Raw genomic sequence first — 5,496 nt, 5'->3', positions numbered from 1 at the left:
TCCTAGCTGCGGAGGTGAACTCCCCGCAGCAGCTGTGGCGCTGTGCTCTCAACAAACGTGAAGATGAGCTTTACATTGCTTCCAGAGAAACCTGCACTGGCTGGCGAAACCTGCACTGGCTGGCGCTCTTTGCAGTATCTTCGCCACCAAACTAAAAAAAAGTTAATAGCTTTATGGATAACTAAATGAATTATAATTTAATACACAAATGAATAAATCTTTCTGTAAAGGAAAGTATCTTAGACGAATAGATAAATGAAGCAAGTAACAGAACGATGGCGAAATAATCCAGAAAATAGAAAAAAATCGTGAAGAAAATAACGGGAAAGAAAATTCTCCCTCGTTTGGGGTTGGAATATTTCAAAGAGAGCACCAGGAAAAAAATCGATGACACGGTGTTAGATAATGAAGCAAGGTCGAGCACCTGCCATCACCTGGTGCCTGGCGCTTCCTTGTCAATAGGAACACAGGTGCGAGGATGTGTATACCCTTGTTGTGAGCAGCGATCCCTCATTTCTAAGGCAGAGAGGTTGAGAGTGGCCATCCACAAGGGTTTCCAAAGATTGAAGTAAATATTCAGTTAACATGCTGATAACCCAGACCTCATGTTAAGCTTTGCCGGAAAAAACAGAGCGGATGCGGCGTGTTAGGAGTAAATGTCACACTGTGTTGTTTGTTGTCTGGTTTTCCTATTTTGATAGCTTTCCTCCTCCTCCTCCTCCTCCTTTCCCTACTACTACAGGTACTACTACTACTACTTCTACTACTACTTCTACTACTACTACTACTACTACTACTACTACTACTACTACTACTACTACTACTACTACTACTACTACTACTACATCTTTCTGGAAGTCTAGGAGTCCTAATTCAGTGTATATGTCTCATTCACTTGATTTTATTACAACGTTCCCATCAGTTTGAATTTTAACAAGAGAAGTCTGTCTTATCACCAAGTCGTGGGAATTCCGAGATGTGAATACTTTGCCTACAACTGTCCGGGAAAACCTCAGAACACGCGACCATGTAACTTGAAATCCCTGCTATCGTAAATGTTATGTTTTCTCTCCAGTCACAGACCTATACGCTTTGTTTGTTATTAAACCGACTGTTTACGTACTAACATTATTGATCAAATGTTTCTGGTACTCTGTAGATTTCCCGCGTGTCCGAAACACTGTTAACTAAGGCGCTGTCCTGCATTGTTGTCCGTCTCTTGACTAACTAACACGCTATTCCATCCTTTCTACATACCCTCGTCAGGCACCAATACTCTGCCTTACCTACAAGAACACACAGCCACCGCACTTTTTTTTTCTTTTCTTTCACCATCAACAGCATCCCCACTAGAGACACCGCCGCCAAAGCTCATGTTTCCATCACCACCATTACTGACATCACCAGAAACAATAACATTTAACATCAATCACCATCACTGCTACCGCCATCACACCATTTATGTCGACACTTCACCTTCACTATGGTAGCGTCACTCATGCCTCACGTTACACCCTTCCTTCCGTCGCAGCATTGCCACTACCACCACCTCTGCTTCACTGCCACTGGTGTCACTACAGCGGCAACAATCGTCACAGAGGAAGTTATCATGAGAAAAAAGTACAATTTCATGAGTACTATTAACAACGCAATAACAACAACAACAACAACAACAACAACAACAAACTACTACTACTACTACTACTACTACTACTACTACTACTACTACTACTACTACTACTACTACTACTACTACTACTACTACCACCACCACCACCACCACTACTACCACCACTACTACCACTACTACTACTACTACTACTACTACTACTACTACTACTACTACTACTACTACTACTACTACTACTACTACTACTACTACTACTACTACTACTACTACTACTAAAGTCTTTGGCGCCTCGATGTTTGTTGTTAAGTCTGAATTGCAGGAATACGACACTGTCACCACCACCACCAGTACCACCATCACCACCAGCACCACCACCACCAGTACCACCATCACCACCAGCACCACCACCACCACCACCACAATCATCATCAACATGCATGACCCGTCTCTGCCTTAGGGACTGTCCTTTCCTCCTGTCCCATCCCACCCAACCACCCAATCACCCACCCCACCCACTTTCCTTCCTATTCAAACCACTCCCGTCCCTCCTGTCCCTCCTGTCCCTCCTGCCTTCCCGCCCTCCCGTCCTTTGTCGTCGTGTCCTTTGAGTGAAGCTTGCCGCTCTGTCAACGATCGTCAGTCTCAAGAAGCAAACAACTCAGGACGGGCAGTGACATAAGTGTGAAAGAAAATAAGTGCTCGTTTTATGTTCTGTTTATGAAGTGTGTTTGTGTATGTATGAGAGAGAGAGAGAGAGAGAGAGAGAGAGAGAGAGAGAGAGAGAGAGAGAGAGAGAAACGCAATTTGTCTCTTATTTGAAGTTTTGAATCAAGATTTGCCTAGTTTCTGGTGAGCTGACTGTGTGTGTGTGTGTGTGTGTGTGTGTGTGTGTGTGTGTGTGTGTGTGTGTGTGTGTGTGTGTGTGTGTGTGTGTGTGTGTTCGTCAATAAACAGTATCAATGTCAACACTTCTGCCATGAATCTGTCACCGCCAGCATTCTACAGTATACAACACCTCATCATCCCCTTTCAACACAAAGACACTCACAGATGTACGGGGAAAAGAAAGCCTTCAGTGATCCCTTTACCACGAATTTTTATCACAACGCATTGCTGTTTATTTCACCTTATCTATATTGTTGTGTAATTAAGACAGGGAGGCTTCATTGACGATCACTGAGGGAAATTAGCTCACACATAATTTCTATTCCAAGACAGGCTGGCTGACTGGCTGAGTGACTGGTTGGCTGGCTGGCTTAGTAAATGAGTATCTGGATGACCGATTACTTGCTGGAGGTGTTGCTGGGTGACTGGCTGGGTGGATGTCTGATTGGTTGGGTGGCTGGCTGGTTTGGTGGATGACTGGATGACAGGCTGGCTGGGTGACTGGCTAGCTGGGTGACTGGCTGGCTGGGTGACTGGCTGGCTTAGTGATTGGCTGGGTGTTTGTTGTTACTGTCATTATTTTCATTATTGGAGGGGAGAGGTGTTCCCCTGAAGAAGCTGAAGGCGAAACCAGTTGGGAATTACTCCTTACCTCCGTTTCCCGTCACCTCCCCCCGTCAATTTGTCTGAAGGCCTGTACATATTTTCATTATTGTTATTGTTGTTATTATTATTATTATTATTATTATTATTATTATTATTAGTATTAGTAGTAGTAGTAGTAGTAGTAGTAGTAGTAGTAGTAGTAGTTGCTATTGTTGTTGTTGTTGTTGTTGTTGTTGTTGTTGTTGTTGCAGTAGTAGTTGTAGTAGAAGTAGTAGTAGCAGTAATAGTAGCAGTTGTGTTATTATTATTATTATTATTATTATTATTATTATTAGTAGTAGTAGTAGTAGTAGTAGTAGTAGTAGTAATAATAAAAATAACAGCAGTAGATTATCATGATTATTATTATCATATTTTATCATTTTTATCAACGTAAGCAGCCTTCATAGCTCAGTGGCTAGAGCGCTGGTCTAGTAAACCAGAGGCCGGGAGTTCGATCCTCCCTGAAGGCAAGTGGTATCTTCAGTTGTTTTTTTTTCCTATGATAAAGTAAAGTGAACGGGCTGGTGGCACACTGCGGCGGTGTCTTCCTTCACGTGACCATTGCAGGTGCGATGGGCGGGTAGGGAAGGTGTTTCTCGCCGCTGCGTCCCTGGCAGGTGGTCGTGTCGCTCCTTGGCAGAGGAAGTGTGGTAGCCGTGGTGTGATTTGAACGCTGCTCTTTTTTCAGCTTGGTTGTTGTCGCTGCTCATGACGGCACAGTGAGAGGAATTGTAAAGCAGTTGATTGGTACTGTGGTGTCAAAAAAAAAAAAAAAAACTGAAGGAAAGAGTATGGAGCATTTTTCTTTTGCAAATCGTAAAATAAACCACATAATCTTTCTCTCTTTTTCTCTTGCCAAAGCTTACTGTTTCTTGGGAAAAGCTTTATAGTTTGTTGCCAAAGTTTACTGTTCCTTACCGAACCTCTGTTTCTTGGCAAAGTTTAGAGCGGCAGTCGGCGGGACGCGACCCAAAATGTTTTGAGCGTTCCGAGCAGCTGGCGTGCCTGTGTGTGTGTGTGTGTGTGTGTGTGTGTGTGTGTGTGTGTGTGTGTGTGTGTGTGTGTGTGTGTGTGTGTGTGTGTGTGTGTGTGTGTGTGTGTGTGTGTGTGTGTGTGTGTGTGTGTGTGTGTGTGTGTGTGTGTGTGTGTGTGTGTTGTGAGGCCCAGAGAAGCCTTTAAACGCCTTTTGGATATATTCACAAAATCAAAGCCACCAGAAAAGACCAAACGAAAGTACAAGTATATTTTCATGGGGACTAATATTCTATACCATTGTTATATGCGTTTCTAGTCTATCGTTCATTGTCATTTTTCATAACACTATACCTGACTCCCACGGAACATTATTAGTATAAAACAATAAAGCATACACTGCTACTATACACTGGAATTTCGCACGCCAGAGTGAAGCAGGGAAAGATCTGTAACAATAACTCCTTTCGTGTTAATGGTGTGAGGCGGAGATGACACGAGAGTAGGGTGTGGTTGGGGTGAGGGGCAGTGAGTGGCTCACCTTCGTGTCCTCAGATCGAGTTGCATGACGCTGAGCAGTGTAGAGAGGATTGCATTTGTGGACATAACTAATCTGCCTCTTTCCTTCATAGCGTTATCATTTTTCTATACCAGATTGCGTTTATTGAATATTGAGATCAAGATTGAGTGTGGTGTGGGTATAGTGATGGCGTGAAGGATTGGTAACAGTGGCTGGTATGACTGTATGATTTGGATACAATGAATAACTACAGATATCACAAGGCAGACTTACGTATATGTGTTCTGTTCACTAGTTGTTTTAATTTATACATGCATGGGCTTATAATAATGAAGTGGTTTTGTCGTATTCCCAAGCATTCTCTCTCTCTCTCTCTCTCTCTCTCTCTCTCTCTCTCTCTCTCTCTCTCTCTCTCTCTCTCTCTCTCTCTCTCTCTCTCTCATCTTGCACACGGTTCTGTTTCGCGGTACGAGTGGTCCCTCCCAAGTGACGAGACACGGGGCATTGCGTGGCTGGAAATAATTAAGAGAGACAAGTCTGGATTTACCGTCAGCACGCACCTTTCCCTCCACACGAGATGCGATGTGACGGGCGGGGAAATAATGGTGTGTAGACGTGTAGCGTTTCGTGCCTTCCTTATCAGCAGCAGAGGCTTGTCAAAGTTGTTACCGACACAACAGACTCATGCACCTCTACTTTGATTTATTTTAGCGTATTTATCTCTTTATCTGTTTACTTGTTTTTTTTTCTTTTTTTTCTTTTAACGTTTGGCTGTATAAGGATGAGAACAGTTGTATTTTGACCTTCATTTTAAGGATTATTCTGGTCTGATATGATTTTC

General features: G+C 43.2%; 1 non-coding gene across 1 annotated transcript; it reads left to right on the top strand.

The window, feature by feature from the left end:
• Positions 1–3,560: 3,560 nt before the first annotated feature.
• Trnat-agu lies at positions 3,561–3,633 on the top strand. The gene has a single exon. It is a non-coding gene; the product is annotated as a tRNA-Thr (tRNA).
• Positions 3,634–5,496: the final 1,863 nt, after the last annotated feature.

The sequence above is a fragment of the Portunus trituberculatus genome, chromosome 47, assembly GCF_017591435.1.
Source record: "Portunus trituberculatus isolate SZX2019 chromosome 47, ASM1759143v1, whole genome shotgun sequence".
Classification (NCBI taxonomy): Eukaryota; Metazoa; Arthropoda; class Malacostraca; order Decapoda; family Portunidae; genus Portunus; species Portunus trituberculatus.
This window is presented reverse-complemented; position numbering and strand designations above follow the sequence as displayed.